Source organism: Diadema setosum, chromosome 17, assembly GCF_964275005.1.
Source record: "Diadema setosum chromosome 17, eeDiaSeto1, whole genome shotgun sequence".
Taxonomy (NCBI): Eukaryota; Metazoa; Echinodermata; class Echinoidea; order Diadematoida; family Diadematidae; genus Diadema; species Diadema setosum.
This window is the reverse complement of record NC_092701.1, coordinates 28,992,116-29,011,293: the sequence shown is the minus strand read 5'-3', so window position 1 is coordinate 29,011,293 and position 19,178 is coordinate 28,992,116.

Below are 19,178 nucleotides of genomic sequence, written 5' to 3'. Positions count from 1 at the left end.
ACGAAACTTTGACAACTTGACAACTCAAACTTTTGGAAATTTTGCCAGTGTGACTGCGGCTTACGTCAATGGACGGAAATTATTTAGATGTTTCCTACGTAATGGACCTCACGTTATAAATAATAAAGGCAGCATTTTGTGAGATGTAAAAATCCGAAGAACATGAAGAACAATACCAAAGGTCTGATGTAAGAACACTCTCCGGTTTCTCTGTTTGTTTGTGTTTTTTTTTTCTATATTTCATTTTTATCCTCACTTCCATGAGGAGTTTAGTGGTGATCGACGTTTGACACAATGAAGGAGGAACTCTCTCAAACATTATTATCGCCTCAAGCGAGCAGTATCAGGCTTGAAGAGAGGAGTACACCAAGGTGACGAAACTTGAGACCGGAAGATCTCAAGACTCCCTCATCTACCAGTCAATCTCGACAGCGATATGAGTGAAGACTTTGTTGGTTTGTCTCAATATTGTGTGGTCTATAAGGATGCCGGTTGTGGTTGGACATAGCAGATATGGATTGTCTCACAATATTTCGCTTGTGACAGTATTTGAATGAAAATGTTTTGGAGTATAATTGCAACTTGCAGTTTTTTTCAAGTGCTGCATTATATCAAATATGAATTTAGCATATATTCAAACATCTCACCTGTGACTCAATTATTCTAAGTAAGGATTACCGGAGCATGAATCAGTGGGTCTTCATTATCGTTATCGACATTAGAGATTGCAATTACGCCACTTGTCCAGATTTGATATCGTTGTGCTTGTTATGAAGGGGGCGATATTTTAGTTTTTTGTGTTTTTTTAAAAGGAAAAACAAAACCCAAAGAGCAATGTGGATTGAGTGAAAGCAGCAACATTAGTAGAACACATCAGTGAAAGTTTGAGGAAAATCGGACGACCGATGGATGCAAAAGTTACGAATTTGTAAAGTTTTGGTGGAGGCAACGTCATATACTCAAGTAGTCTCCTCATCCAACGGTTCCAACTCCAAAACTTGAAAAATTTACAACTTTTGCATCGATTGTCCGATTTTCCTCAAACTTTCACTGATGTATTTTACTAATGTGGTTCCTTTCACTCAATGCACATTTCTCTTTGGGTTATGGTGTCCTTTAAGCAAAGTATGTGGACTGTTTTTAGCGCATTATATTTGCAGATCTTGATAATCAGATTTCCTGTAGCATGAATAATTTTGGAGCACAAATAAACTGTTTTGCCAACGGTCCACTTGCTCTTTACAGCGTGACCAGGCCTCAGGAAACGCGAGTGTCTTTATATTTTTAGGCCTCCGCTCCCTGCCGCGCTCGCTGGATGTGGGGGAATATGGAATGTTCCCGCGTTGCTGCCTCCGTGCAGACTGTCTTGTCCGTCCTTTCTGAGAAGAAACGCCCACGATCTCGCGTCGCTCGTCGCTTCGACCATACTGTTATGTCTACGTCTCCGACGAGGCGCAACGTTGCAAGAAGACGATAATGATGATGATGATGAAGTTACAATGTTAACCTTCTCTGGACTGCCAGTTTCAAATGCCATTGACATATCACGCAGTGAAGTTGCAGATGGTAATGACTGACTTGAATGTAAACAGTAATCGCAAACTGATGTAGTTTTGTCGAGGCTGCCGGTAGCATTGGGTTGCGATGGCTTCCGTTGCCTGGCGAAAAGACCTATAGTCTTAGCTACCACATGAGACTGTCTCGAACCAGGGGACTTGCTAACAGATAGATAGACTATCTCACTGCCAGATTCATCCGCCTTCCTCGGTAGTGAGAGGTGAAGAAAATTAGCTTCAGCTTTTGTCCAAAGGAGACAATGGGAAATTGGAAAGAGAACATTATAAAAAAAAACAACAAAAACAAAACAAAAACAAAATTGAATACAGAGAAGACAAAGAGAAATGCAGAGCAGCGAAAATATAAAGACGATGGGGCTAACAATATAACAGTTTTGTAATTCCTGTATATTTTGTGTGCTTACAAAATAATTATTTCCGTGATACTCACAGCTGCAATTCCCCAATAAGTTTGCGAAGAAGTATAATTATTGTAGATACAAAACTAGAAGTATTAGATTAGATAAAGAACGTCACTGCTAAAATGATAGTAACTCATTTTAGTGGTAACTAGGCAGTACCTCTACCACAACATATGCAAGATAGAAAGTCTAACTGAATACGTTACAAAAGTCTAACTGAATACGTTAGAAAAGAGTAAATGGGTAGACTTGGCGTCATCAAATTACATAATATTCATACTTACCATATTGCTCTTCTGAGAAAACGGCATAAAACTTTAGAATTCTGATCTAAATATTCTTATTGATCTTCTTCTTTGTTTTCGTTTGTTTGATTTTGCTGTACCTGTTGAGATATATATATATATATATATATATATATATATATATATACATATATATGTATATATATATATATATATATATATATATCATATATATATATATATATATATATATACATATACGTGTACATATATTTCATGATCATTCATTGGATTAATTTTCCCCAAAGCCTCAAAAATCACCATACCCTCCATTCCTTCTTTTAATTTCAAGAAATCCTCGTCTTCCCAGTAATATTTTCTTTCTTCCTTCATTCAAACTTTCTTTATATATATATATATATATATATATATATATATATATATATATATATATATATATATAAATCATTGTGGAGGGGAATAGTCTCCCTTTAAACGTAAGACATGCAGTCCCACTGAGAGAACAGTGAATAGACTGTGTGAGTGCATGGATTGGGACGGAGTGGGCTTGGACGAGAAATCATGCCGCCGCCGCCGTTATGAATAGATGGACTGAGTTGCGCCATGCTGAGAAACGATAGTAGAACAGTAGAGATAGTTAGACAGCTTCCTTGCAACCTAGGGCAGATTTATTACAATTCCGACAATCCTAACTGGAACAGCTTCCGTCTAACCCTCCTTAAGCAGGTAGGTGGGGTGGTCAGTTTCGCATAGGCCTACCTTAGATACATATTAAGGATCTCCTTTTTGTGGGGTAAGATTGGGTCAGAAACATCTCTTTCCTTCTTTAATTTTAGTCATGATAATACAACAAATGGACACTTGTCCATTCATTGCAATAATGCAAACATAGCGTGTAATGTTTTAGCATCGCTAAAGCCGAGAGAAATAAAATTGGGCTAACTGTAAGCGAATAAATTATGATCATAACAAGACTTATCAGGAGAATAAAGTCATGTAATTTCGCTTCATCTCAATTCATAATTCAGTTTCTCAACATGCATATACAATTATGCATAATATCAAACTTACACCTAAGCACACATACAAACAAACAAACAAACAAGCGAATGGACAAACACCAACACAGCGTAGACGAACGCCCTCTATATTTGTGTAACAGGAAATTATCCGTGAGCCAATCTCTCGTTGATGTACATGAACTCAGTCACAATTAACATAACGATCAGTTCCCATGGTATGTGACCTTTTTATTTTCTGTGTCTAATTCACCTCACTCACTCAGACACTTCCGGGAACAATGTCAGCTTATCAGCCGACAGACCAAGTGGCCGACTCAGTTACAGTTCATTGCATGTGCAATGACCAGGGTCACATGATAAAAACCCTCTCTTCAGCTTATCAATTTTACAGAGAATGAATGTAAGCGGGCTGGCAAAGTGGACGAAATTAGAAGTACAGTACTTTATAGGTTAAAACCCGTTCACAATATCACTATGTAAATGCAGATAAGTATACTCCGAATCTCGTTGATAATAAAGTAGCCTCGGGCCCGGAAATGTACATGTATGTTGGACTGACCACAAGCGAGGCAAACTCTTGAACACTTATTAGACGATTTCACCGGGGGGGGGGGGGGGGACTGCATGGAATTTGCAAATACTTGTAGTTAGGGATAAATGGATACAAAGGCTTTACGTGTAGATTTATATTCATCAGAGCTTTATGCGTGTTTAGAAATAAATGGAAGAAGAAAAAAAGTAGTATTCGACATTTTTGCCGAAACCTTGCCTGCAAATTCTGCAAATACGGTCTGGCAGTCGATGACTTTCCTGACGATTTTTATGATGCACAATTTCGTGTACAAATTTGATTCTTACTTCTGTACAATTTCGTGTACAAAAGTAAAAGATAAATGATATCTTATGTATATTTTGTTTCACTATGTTTGGGGAGAATGCACCCTACAAGCATTGCTTCTTCATTATTCCTCCCCATCTCCTGCTTTCTCTAAACTTCAAAATGTTTTGTGCTTTTTTTCCACCCTATCATTTGTTTATCCTTAAATATCATTTTTAATATTTTGTAATGTTGACACAGATATGTACTTATGTTTTATGTGAGAAAAATGTATTTACAAGTCCTGTTGGAGATGAAAAAATAAATGAATGAATGAATGAACAATGTTTGACATTATATGCGGGTCAGACCATAATTTGCCCCTGATCGTTAAAAACAAACAGGAATTTCCAAAGTGGCAGAGGGAAGAGGTGGTTGAGAGAAATTGTTTCTGATTTCATAAGTAGATTTTAGAAAAAACAACAACGACAACAAAAAGAAACAAAACAAAGCAAAACAAAGCAAAACAAAGCAAAGCAAAGCAAAGCAAAAACAAAAACAAAAACAAAAACGAATGCATCAATTTTCAGTTTCAGTTTTATTTCTCCACTTTTATAGAACAAAAATAATTATGACAATATCAAACATATATTTGCAACTCATGGACAATCTAAAACAGGAGTTCTCAGTACATAACCATGTAAATGATACATATCAATATATTTCTTGTTTTTCCTTATACATGTACTCATATTTTGTTCATTCTATTAGTAATTGTATACAGTATATAGCTGAACTGAGTTTCTCCCCCGGCTTGCCTGACCTTGCAACGTATATGACTTGTTGACAAAAGGAGTGAGATTATGGAATCAGTGATTTTGTTGAGTTTGGAGGAGTTAAGTCAGACAGACCACTTCCGCCACTGCGAATAATCATAATCATCGATGCCCCCAAGGAGGCGCCAGTATTGTGTTGTCGTGCCCTGGGAGTGACGAGACTGAGATAAATATATTATGATGAATAAAGAAAGAAAGATAAGTGACTACATCATATCAAACTTTACAGCCATCTTTGTTTTTCAAGCCTTGCCTATATAGTTTCATAACAATGCATCTCTATCATATGCCAAGTCTGGCATTTGCAAGAGAGATCACGACAGGTTTTGTGAAGAAAATAAGAAACAAAACCGAAAAAAATATCCTCCCCAATGCGTTTTATATCATTCATTTTTGACAAGAAAGCTGTTTGAGAATTTTGCGGTGTCTTAAAATTATTAAAGGAGCAGAAGTTTCAATATCGGTAGATCAGCACTTGTCCATTCCATGAATTTCTATTTTGGGGAAAAGAAATGTGATTTCATATTAAGATTTTAGTAACATGTTGTAAGACTTTATTTTACCCACTATAGGTGGGAAATTCTAGAGTATGACGTCAACACTTAAAATATTTTCCATTGTTGCTCCGTAAAAATAGATCAAACTTCAAAATTGCACCAGGTTTTTAATGTCAAATCCGATTTTGATTGAACTTCTTCTCATTTCGTTTGTTATGAACTCAAAGTGAATACGGAGCATTTTTCATTCTACGGAGACGAAAAGAAAAACAATACAATCCTAAAATTATAACACTGATAGTTTGATTTGAAGAAATGACACAAAGCAGAAGAAGAACTGTTGGAATTTTACAAGTTTTACATGCTTTCCATTCTGCATGAAAATCGGTCACGATCATCGCCTTCTGAGAACCAGAAGGGCTTTATTGCAATTTTGGGCGGTGTTAAGTTATTGGTATCATGTTGCAGAGCTCGAGCTCCTTTACAATGATGTCGATTTTGAAATTTCAGTGAAATTTTAAAAAATCAACACCACAAGGGCGCTATTTTACCCTATATTTGGAACAAATGCTTTTAGATCTATATCCACATTTGATTTCGTAAACCTTTCATTTCATGAAAATTGATTGCCTTTGTTTTTATTTACGCTCCGCAAATCTTAGAGCGCGATAGCGGCATTCTGGCTCTCAGCTTTTAGTTTTAGAGCTTCTCTAAAAAAAAAGGGCTTTGCTTACATGGAAGTTTCGAGTTTCCGATCTCTTGATATCAAGACCCTCTCTCATAAAACATGATACGAACACAGTATACCACGTGACAACTTTAAACAATGGGCAAAACTAAAGCAAGAAACAATAAAGAACAAAGTCTAGCGACAAAATCAACAACAACCACAGAGAAAGAGAGAGAGAGAAAAAAAAAATAAAACAAACATTATTCCGTGATTGGTGCGAACCACATGTCTAATGCTCAAGATCGAGGTGAAAGGATTAAAGAAGAATGAGTCGCAAAGGTAAGTGAGTCATGTACTACGAAACCTTTGCTTCATGGTATACAATAGATCGATAGTGCACATGAGAACGTGATACACTATAGGTCACTGCTCCCTCCGAACTAACTGCAGGCAAATTTAAGTTTTCCTGCCGAGCGATAGCGAGTAATACAATACTATTGATATGTTACTATACATATTAATAAAAAAAAACAGACCTATACATAAAACTTATGCAGTTTTTATGTATATAGAAACACACATACACACACACACACCAATATATACATTATATAATTATGTATACATAATTCATATGCATGTGTAAATATATGCATTGACGTTACATGATTAATAATAGTCACAGTATTATAATGGTATAGCTAATTTATATTATTTTTTTTAATAAATTTCCACTCGGTATGTAATTATAATGTACGCATTTTCTCATCTACTATTGGTTGTTACGTCCTTACGTTGTGTGTATGTGCGTATGTGTGTGTGTGTGTGTTTGTATTTTGAATCACGTGTAAATACATGCACTGGCGTTACATGATTAATAGTAATCACATCATTATAATGGTATAGCTAATTTACATTATCTTTTTTTTTTGAAATTTCCATTCGGTATGAAATTATAATGTACACATTTTCTCATCTACTATTGGTTGTTACGTCGTTATGTGTCGTTGTGTGTGTGTGCGTATGTGTGTGTGTTTGCAGGGAGGTGGAACCTCCCTGGTGTTTGTATTTTGAACCACACCACCACCACCACCAAAAAAAGAAAACAAAAAACAAAAAACAAAACAACAGAAAAAAACAACAACAAAGACCCTAGAACTAAACCACAAAACAGACCGACAGACAGCACCTGCCAATTTGTATATAATCAGACATTTTGTTATCAGTAAAATTGTACCATCAGAGAATGAGACATCTAAAACAATAATCAGTCTATTGGATGTCAGCCAAAGGATCGATCAACCAGAAGTATCAAGGCAATCATAGGAAATGCGGAAACCAAACGACCTGTGGCCGATTCAGCTTAGTTCAGCAAGTAACAATAATGTGAACGACTATAATAATACTCCCCCAAATCTGTTCATTCAGATCAGTGATAAAAATATCTACGCAACCATTGATCGTGAAGTATATATCAAGCTTATCGATATTTCTTTCTTGCTTTTTTCGTTCCTTTTGTTGCTTTTGCTATAGTAGTTTAGACAGTTTAAATATATACATATAGGATTGTATTAAAGTCTTTTCAAAGTCATCATATCATATATAGAGGAATTTAGAACTAGTGTCGGCAGACAAATATAAATGAAGAGCAGTTGTATATATCCTTCCTGCACATCAGATTTGTGGTGTTGCATGTTTTGCATTATTTAAAGGCCAATTTTGACCAGCTAATAGTTTATGGAGAAGAAAGAGGGAGTACTTTGCAAGCACGAAACCTGATTTGATATAGGGAAGTTATGAAATTGTGAAGTTTCGCTAATTTTTGCCGAACAGTTTTCGAACAGTAACACTGATGAATATGCAAATGAATGACCTGACAATGTCATATCACCTCACAATTTTAAATCGATTCTGTACGAAAAACTCTCTTAATCTTTCTGCTAAAAGATGGCGTCATTTCTGGCTGAAAAACTTCAAAAGAAAAAAAAATGATCGGTCACATAATCAGGAATTGAGATTGGGGCATAATTGCACTTAAACATTTAAATCTAAATCAAATCTAAAATTCCAAGAGTTTGTGTACTATACAATATGGAAATATTTGCGGCGATGACATCATCAACTCACTCATTTGCATATTCATAGCGACAATTCGCGAAACCTCACAATTTCATAGCTTTCTTAATTTCTATTCGATTTTCATTGTTTTCACTCTTCTGATTATTCTGATTATAATTTTACTTTTTCTTTTCAGACTAACCTTTAACTGGTCCAGACTTGCCCTTCAAGCACAGAAGAAAATATGCGTTTTTATGGATATAGAATGAGAACTATATAAACCATGCTTTGTCTCAATCAGAGCAATGTGTGTATGTATGTGTGTATGTATGTCTTTGTGTGTGTATGTGTGTGTGTGAATGTGCATGTGTGTATGTACATAATATGTGTTATATGACAATTCAAACTTACAAAATAAAGCAGCGGCAAGTCTCTTTGTACCTAAAATGCCTATGATGACTTGTATGTGCCCAGATATTGTGTACAATGCAAGAGTATATAGGACCCCCTATGTCAGACTGATACGTTGGTGCTGACTGGCACAAATTAGTGTAACAATGACAACCTTTCCATAGGATGGACATGGGGGCTAATTAATGACAACTTTTAGAGCATGCATGTACTTCACAGTCAATAGACTCGTTCACTTTTATTTTTTTTTTCTATATCAACGTTTGGTTATGATCGACAGTATTACAATGTATCATCAAGAGCAATAGTCCCGTGCCAGAGAGTAAGATGTTGGGTAGAGAAGTACATACTTATTTATCATTATTTCGCGATATTCTTTCTGTTATCGGTATGTCATCCCCTCAAACCTCATGCCATAATGTGAACATCTCCGGAGAGTTATTCATCAATTTACTACTATAAACGTTGCGTATCGTATGGTCAGCAGAGAATGGAAGGGGAGGATAAGGTAGAAAGAAGGGGCACGAGAGGAGGAGGGATATAGGGTATAGGGGTTGGTAACAACAAGCCTTCTTCAGCTATGCCATATACCCTAGCCCCTACTCGTCGCTCTACCTAATTTGGGACAGTTCCGGAGGTGACAAGGCAGGGGGACGTTTCTAAAACTATCGATGGGCACCCGACTTCCGACCACGTCTTTGACAGGGGATGTGACTACTATTCTTCTCTTTATATTTCAAGCTCTCTCTCTCTCCCCTCCTGGCACTCACTGAGGCTTCCGTAGCCCGTGGAAGACTACTCGAATGTTTAAGAGAGTGTGTTCCTGCGTCCTAATTGTCAACAGCAGCAGTTCTGGTCAGTAAAGCATTATCTGTATAATATTGTACTCACATCTCTGCCAGAAAGGCACAAATTGGCGCACACCCAAACAAACAAATAATACAGACACCCACACATTACTTTTCAGTATACACACACAAACACTATATAGCGATATCATTATACACGTATATGTAATTATGTATTTTTAAACAACCTTTCATATCGAGAAACATGCTTTTCCTGCGCCGTAGAATCCATCATAATGCCCACATTTTCCTGTTTACGTTTTTCATTGCAAATTTGTCAAAGCTAACTGAAGCATTAGATAGAATGTTACTGGTTTAAACTCTCTGAGCATGCATGTAATTCCTAAGTCAGCAAGATAATCATATAACTCTGCACAGTGTCGCTTCTTTTATTTACTATAGATGGCAAGAAATTCAGATACTCTTGTTATGTTTCACATTTGACTGCAAATCTGTTTTGTCAAGAACCTTTGCTCTGCTTTTTTATATCCTCACAAGTGTGAACACAGTGGTGTGAGGTTTGGGTTTCGAAAATGATAGCTCCAGGGTTCATATCCCGCTAGATACTGTATACCATCCTTGGACACTGTTGATATTCCTCTTGATGCGGTGGTAAAAATTTAGTTCCGAAGACTTACATCGGCATTACAAAACAACAACAACAACAACAACAACAACAACAACAACAACAACAACAACAACAACAACAACAAACGAAGAGCTATTTCAATTTCCCTTGCTAAAAAATGCAAACTCATCAATATGCATTTCATTGGAAAAACAGAACAATTACGATGAAACTCGTATTTATAACAAATTGGAATAAAAGTTTTGTTAATTGTAGTTTCATCTATGCAGATTAATAACCTCTTCAGTGTTGACACTTATCTTAGGAAGGCCTTGCCAGTTATAGGAAATATTGCTCCATTATTCTTACAATGAAATTTTACACCTGCATTGAGAAAAAACATGAATGGTGTGAGAGGATTCTAACCCAAAGGGTACCATTTTCGAGATCCGAGCATTACAGCATTACCTCTGTGTTAAGAAATGCATGAATATAAGCAAGTCGAGATAAGGGTTTATGACAAAATGACAAGCAAATTATGAGGCACTGAAGAATGACATAATCTTATTTTATGCCATGGAAGCAGAAATTTGCATTTACATATAGAAACCCCTGAAAGAATTGTAAGATTGTTCTCTTTCTCGCCGCAATCGTTTCATCATTTATCAGTTTCATGAATAATTCTGCAATGTGGACAACAATCCGAGAAAAGCGTCTGTAAAAATTAAAGAAGAAAGAAAGCATCTCTCTTTTCTTAAATTCATGAAATTTACTACAGTAACGACACACTCATGGCGCTGTTAACTTTGGTGATATTTATATCAAAATAAATGAAACGGCGATTTTTCTGTGAAAATAAAGAAGCATGATTTTTTGAATAACATCTTCAATGAAATGACACTGAAAAACGGATGCATGGCCTTTGATTTCAAATCGTTAACATTTGAAAGGCTTAGCAAATGCTTTTGGAGAGAACATATTATAGTAGCTTTGATAAAATGTAAGCAATGTCAGATCATTAGATTTTTGAAAAGAAACTGAAATATCGAAGTTTACAATCAAACAGATCATTGAATTATTGAAAAGAAACTGAAATATCGAAGTTTACGACTATAACGTGAGATATATAAAATCAAAATCAAAACAGATCAAATATCTTTGCAAAGGCGAATGATTCTTACTTGCTCGGAAGAGCAAGACAGATAGACGTGCTATCCTTCTCGAACCCAGGGGTTACAGCAATGAGAGCCTGAAGGTGATAATCCATGCGCCAATCAATTGGGGCGTAAAGTGACAGACGAATTGACCGTGAAATACCCTCAGAACTTCACATTGCACTTTGGTATCAAATGAAGAGCACACACACACACACACACACACACACACACACGCACACACACACGAGCTCAAAAATAAGGGCCAAACACTGAACAGTTCACTTCACGTTGCGTGACTGTCTCCACCGGAAGAGCGGCCTATAGCGCACTTCCGGCCTCGAATACACCCATCTGCTCCAAGTATGTATCGAAATGGTTGGATTGTAAGAAGGAGTCATATTTCAGACAGAAAGAGAGAGAGAAAAAAGGGGGTGAAGAGAGACGGATGGTGATAGAGAAAGAAAGAGAGGGGACAGGAAGGAATAAAGAGGAATCGAAATAAGTTGAAGAGAAGAACTGAGAGAGTAATATAAGTTTAAAAAAAATACATACATCCTTATAAAATTGATACTCACAGAGTACGTAAGCTTACAAACGTACCTATTATACAGAGGAGGAAAAAAGTTGATACTGTTTTATGATTATTCAAAAGTTTACAGAAGTCGGCCGACCTCAAGTACAAAGTAATGATGCTAAACTTATATGAACATTATAATCAAGTCGGCATAATTGGTGTCAAGATTGTGGAATTGCTGATTTGACAGTCACGACAACGAATTGAAATGACAACAAGCAATCCTACCCAATATAACAACCTCCTCCTCTTTCTACCATTAAAAAAAAAATAAATAAATTGAATGAAAACTTAAATCTGCACAAGAAGGTGTAAAACTTTGACACGTATAGGGCAAACAGGAAACACTGAAGTCGCTAAAAAGTTACCGCCTCTAGCGGAAAACAAGAAAAGATTGCCGCTGCGCTGAAGCAACAAGGCGATAATTTGATCAACATATGTTCGGCACATGAGCCCTGAGTAAATTCGCAGCAACAGGTTGATGCGTTAATTCTATTTACAGGAGAACCGTAAGCTTTAGCTACTAAGGCTTCAGTGCCTTTTCCCCAGAATGTATCCTCCATGTACCAGGAGCGCAGGTATCTTGGTGACTGCACAACTTTTTAAGTCCCGATAACTTTGACATTGTTTGACGCGAGCGCCAAGGTCAACTACTCGAAATAGCGATACATGGCAGTCATTTTATAATAATTGCAGTGGCGGAAGAATCGACGTTGGACGCGGTGCTACATCATTGGACAGCCTTTCAGTTTTTGCCGTGTTTTGTTTGACTTTATGCATTGTTGGATTTGTCAGCATTACAACTGATTTCCATGTGCTAATGTCTCGGCCTTGTTATTTGCATTTTTTTTTTGTCTTGTCCAGACCAAAAGGGTGATGATCGTTATCCCGAAGGTTCGCCAATTCGAAAATGAAAGAAGGTTCGCTCTTCCGAAGGTTCAATATTCCGAAACACACAAATTCCTTATACCTAGGTGTTTGTTAATCCAAAAATGAAATGCTGTTCGTTACTCAGAACATTATTGGCTTTATTCCGAAGGTTCGTTATTCCGAAACACACAAATTCCTTATACCTAGGTGTTTGTTAATCCAAAAATGAAATGCTGTTCGTTACTCAGAACATTATTGGCTTTATTCCGAAGGTTCGTTATTCCGAAGTTCGTTAATCCGAAAATGAAAAAAAAAGTTCGTTATTCCGAAGGTTCTTATTAATCCGACAACGAAATGAGATTCGTAATTCCGAAAGTTCATAAGTACGCACCCCTTTTTTTGTTTTTGGATCAACGAACCTTCGGATTAACAAACTTTGGAATGACGAATCTTCGGAACAACGAATCTTTAGAACAGGGAGGTTCCCACCTCCCTGTATAGAATAACGAACTTAAACCGATAAAACGATGGCCTACTAACTGTCATGACTACTAGTAAACACAATGGTCCAGTAACCGAATCGACTCCACATCATCCAGCTGGCTAAAGAATAGAGTGCACTCACGATGGCATCATACAGTTTTATTAAAATTAGACCTTACGTCAGAAGTTTATGGAATTTGATTGTTTTTCCATGTTTTTCATGCTCACTCTTCAGTAGCTCTTTGTCCCTTGTCTTGTGGTTTTAGTCAAGGCAAAGACTGCAGTTAGCATACCAAAAAGTGTTCAGAAAAGGCGTTCCCGATTTTTTCTTTTTTTTTGGTCATTTGCTGTCATTGTAAGAAAGAACAATCGTAAACCAACAAACCTGAATATGTTTCTTTAAGATTTTTTTTTTTTAATGAAAAAGAATTGTAGTTGCTTTTCTAAAGCCCTGTGAAATATTGCATGGACATTACTTTTGCCATCAATTTTTACTGATTACTGTTTCATGGACAAATACTTATACAATGAAAGAGAAATTTGTAATAGCTTTTCTCCAATTCTGTCAAATAAAAGGCGCGTTTTACTTTTACTTTCAATTTTTACTTCTCACTGAAATGTCTCTCGACAACGACATCTATGACTGGTTCATTGGACTGCTTTCTACTTCTATGATACAGAATTCTTAAAAAAAAAATAAAATGGATAAGTGAACAATATCCCATGAGGAATGAAAAGACACAGACAAGAGCTAGCTAGCATAGGCAGCAATGTACTATGATATAGATAACCCCACGGCCTAATCAGTTGTTCATATAACAAACAACAAGAATTACTGGAGTGCAGGCCCAGGGCACAGCATCAGACATTATGGCAATAGGTGCCTATGCACTCAGCACATGAAGGATGTAACACCATTTTCAGTGATGTCACCTACAACATTATATTAGTCTGACAAGCTGTTCTAAACGGGTATTGTTCGTTATTGCGAAGGTTCGATATTGCGAAGGTTCGTTATTCCGAAGGTTCGTTAATCCGAAACACGCAAATTCCCTATACCTAGAGGTGGATCGTTAATCCGAAAATGAAAAAGGGTTCGTTAATCCGAACATTTGTGGCGTTATTCCGAAGGTTCGTTATTGCGAAGATTTGTTCATCCGAAAATGAAATTCGGAAAAACGAACCTTCGGAATAAGGAATCTTCGGACTGAAGAGCCTTCGGAATAACGAACCTTCGGAATAACGAACCTTCGGAATAACGAGCTGTAACCGTTCCAAACACGTAACAGTTGTGTATCTGAAAGTCCTGCCTGTGGAAACTGATGTGAAGACAGGCACTGCATGAACATGGCAAGGCATGACAGGTCTGGAACTTACTGGTCAACATTTTTCACGATCCAATCTGAAAAGTAAAAAGACAAAAGAAAACAAAAGAAAACAAACCCAACAACAACAAACGAAGCAACAACGACAACAATAACGAAACAACAAGCAAAACGCAAATAGATGTTAATTTGATTGTTAATAACAATAACGTATTCTTGATGCTACGGCTGACATTTCCATAGTACATGTACCATCATCACAGCGACTTATATCAAAACGACATAATTTCTAAATGATGGAATCGGGAACGGACTAGAAGTCCTGTACCGCATGTCCCCCCCCCCCCAAAAAAAAAAAAAAAAATACAGTGGGACCCTCCGCAATGATATCTTTAAAAATGTTGAATCACTCTAAATACAAATTCAGGGTATGAAACTATAACTCATTACCCACATCTTACAAAAAACCCCATTCGATTTGCTTCAGTGGTCAAAGAGAAATGAGGAATTTTGTAGAGGATGTCGGGAATCTCTTCCCTCCAAGTTCTGTCTATTGTATTCACACACAAGATCATCGAAGTGCTAAACTTGGAAGAATCAGACTCAGGACCTGCGTTACAACAATCCACATTTAGCATAGAGATAAAATGTTATATTTTAACACCCTGAAGTAGCATTTAGGCAATTTAATCATATTTGGGTGTTATCAATGCGAAAATCTGATTGTAATTTTCTTTGGGACATACTCTACTTGCAATGTTCACTTTTTAGTGCTTCTTCGACTGGCCATGGTATTTATTCACCTGTTTCACGTGTAGAGATGGAGAGGGAGAGACAGAAATTGAAGAGAGAAACATTGCATTTTGATCACTTAACGAGTTTACTTAACCTGATCTCGATCCCTGATGGTCCTGTGCCGCGAGAGCTTTCCTCCCTTCAACCTTCCTGGATTCCTCTGGGAAGCCACAGCCCCAAGCTAAGGACCACGGTGCTCCTTCCAAATTAAACTATACTCAAATCAAAATCGGATAAACGTGTGTTTTTCCCCCTCAAGGAAACTGTGATAGCTCACCTTATCTCAATGTATCTCATCATTACACCTCTTTCAGTTGGCTTTAAGGGTACCATTAATCTTCTTTTGTAAGCTCTTCGAGGTGTGACCAAACACCAGCTCTCAGTAGATAGCGCAAGACTTGGCAGCAAAATGTAAAAGGAAATCTGAGCACTGCGCTTCCCGATTTTGAGGGAAGCGCAGTAAGTACAGGGGGTACTTTTTTTCTACATTTCATTGTCATATTCAATGCTTCTTTCAGTCATCTAACCTTATCCATCTAAAATCTGAGAGAAGTGCATCTCATCTAACAATAATCGAGCATAAAGATAGTTGTACAATGGGTAATTTTTAATCTAGCCAAAGTACAAATAAATTTTGGTCTACTTACGAAAAGAGGGTTTCGTACGTTGCGGAAAGAAATCTTGGACAAGACCATCGACCAGGCTGCGAACTTATGAACGGTTTAAGAAAGGTCTACAAACGCTGCTTTCTTAAGAAGATCTTACGAAATGTTCTAAAGATCGTTCCTACGGCGTTTGTAGCAGTTCGCAAAGGCATTTGTGACCAAGTCTAAGCTCAGAGCACAACTGAAGAAGCTGCCAAATAAAAATCCGAGGACCCCCCCCCCCTTTTTTTAACGGATTAAACTCTATAGCCACTGTTTCTGTAACCCAGGTGACCAACTCCAAGCTTTGATAGCCCCATCGAATGGGAATGGACGGTGGAGCTCGGGCCGGCTGAAACACTCCCTTTAGTCCTCGCAGCTCAAAAGCTCGCTCTTGTAATCACAATATAATCTGATAACAACGAGCACGTATCAATGCAGACAAGGATGTGTCTCGATGTTATGCAATGTCTATTCTCATTAGTGACACCATTTGACGATACTCCACTCTCCAACTCTCCACACAGTCATCATCAACAACAACAACAACAACAACAACAAAACATGTATGACTTTACTATTTGTATAGATGACTTTGACTGTAGTGCACCTCCAGTTTCTCTCTAGCTTTCAATTCTTCTTTCTCTTTCCTTTTACTCTAATTGCCAACAACCAAGAATGAGAAGCTGGCAAAATGTCTGGCCTATAATGTGTGAAAATCTGATGCTTTCAATGTGAAGGAAATTAACGTCCTGTCAGTGCACCCGCTGGGTTTCGGGATTTTTTTGTGGAAATTTGGCGGGAAACTGCTGTGTGCAATGGGTCCAGGTGTTGTGGCGTGGCCGCAGACATTACTTCGTTGCACGCATGATATTTGAACATTTGACCTTGGCTATGTAGGAAAGGTAAATACAGAGGAACTTGAGAAACACTAGGGTTTTTTTTTTTTATCTTCTACAATTTTTTTTTAATGACGTGGCAATGAAAATTCGCACGACTGTTATACTGCTGGTCCAAGTTATGGGATAAGCATAGGCAGATAAGGAGCTGACAAACCTAACCGCCAATATTCCGATACAATTGAGTAAGCTCTTTAGCACGTGGATTGTTTTGGAAAGCGGGTTGTTTTGGGAAAGTGGAAAACACATCTGAAATAGATTAGACACTATTCATGTACCTTTTGCAGGTTGATTTGCTGCGAGGAAAGAACGAAATGGACATTCTGTATACCAAAAACCTAAAATGGCTACGATGTGCTATGAGAAAAATCGGAAATACAGTAGTTTCAATACCGAGTTTGGCTCGGTTTGGTTTGTTAGCTTTTAGTGTAAAAATGGCTGGCTGTAAAGTGCAAAATTATTGATAGAATCAGGGTCCTGTAATTGTATTTCCATTAGCCACCACCAATTGCTGAGGTAAGCTCTAAGCTGAACTCACACCAATCAACCACTCGTTAAGACTTCATCAAACTCCACGTCCCAAACCGACAAACAAACCTCAGCCTTGCTTCAAAAAAGGTTTAATTGCCCATCTAGGAAGTGCAGGAAACGGGTTCGGATGGGAAGCCGGCAGGCGAACTTTCGAACGTAGTTCATTAATAAGAGCCATCGTCACAGATAACAATTAAATGCTACGAGTGCACAAATTAAATTAACGGTTCAACACGATTCAAGTTTGTAGAGTACCCAATCTCTCTCTGACTACCTCTCTACATGTATTTTCCGGCTCTTTTTAGCAACTATTTACCAGGTATAGATGTCACTTAATAATTTGTTTGTTGCCACTGTTCTACAAACAGAATATTGTATGATATATTAACAAAACATTATATATAAGCAAATGGATGCAAATTAGTAAATTTCAGTAACGATGTACACAAGAGAGGTAACAAAAATGTCTGTGTGTTGAAGTCTGTCAATCTGCGCAATTCAGTTTCTTTCCATTCAGTCTTCTTATCAAAGCAATGATAAAATCATAGCAGATTTCATACAAAGGGAATGCTTCCATTTTCCACCATGCTCACAGATAAATATCCATTGTGATTTAATACAATATGGGTTAAGGTAATCACGTATTAGGCCTACTTCAATTGTGGAAAAGAGGATTTAACGAGAAAGTGATACTGAGTAGTCATTAATGTACATCTGATTATCAAAATGTATGGAGCAGTAAAGATACAAAATTCACGTATAAGCAAACGAGCTACAATGTTTATGTAAACAGGCAGACAGAAAGACAGAAAGACACACACCCTCACAAGCACACATACACACAAGCACACAAACCAAAAAGCTAATCTGTAACCTCCCCCCGTTTGAAATGTTAGATTATGATAAATTTCAAATGTACACAGAAATATATGGAAGCTTTGTTTGACATTTACCATTACTTTTAATAATAACTTATAAGAAATGTGAGTGACAAGATAAGCCTCTAACCTTATAATAATCACCCCACTCACTTTTCCATGAAGTTTCCAGATAATATAATATCTAGAAATATCCAGTGTTGTTGTTTAGGTTTTCCCCTTCAGCTGTCGACTTTACAGAATCTCTAAAAATAAATAAATGAATAAATAGATAGAATATATGAATACAAAAAAATAAAACAACAAAAACGCCATAACCCACACAATATACATATACACGTATATATATATATATATATATATATATATATATACATATTATATATATATATACATATACATATATATATATACATATACATATATACAAAAGAATAATAATAGTAATAATAAAAAACAATAATAAATAATAATAATAATGTATAGAGAGAGAGAGAGTCCGAGAAGATAAAGAGTATATAAATATATATGTATATATATATATATATATATATATATATATATATATATGTATGTATATGTATATATATTATGCTGTTGTTGTATTTTAGCCTCGAATAACTTTCAAAAATGGGAATAGTTCTCATCATGAAAACATTATAAAAATTTGACTGATAATCTCTATGAATGGTGAGTACCATGACTGTGGTTCCTTCTGTCGTCTGTCCACCCCAAATGGGCCAATAGAGCTCGGGCAGGGCAAACTGAATCGGATGGCAGCGGAAAAAATCAGGCGGCCAGGTTTAACTGGGTTAATTTGAGATGTTCCCTTCCCGGCTCTGCCTCGGTCCCCTCATTATTGTGGAACCGATATGCAGAATAAACTGTGTAACGAGGTTGTATGGAAATTTGTTTACCGTGACTTATTTACCAGCCAGATCCGTTGTGACATCTCAGGGACTCAGAAAGCCACTCTGAATTCTTGAGAGAAATCAACTTGTTTTGAAGAGGTGCTCTCCATTTACTCATTTTTTTCATATTATTTCGTCAT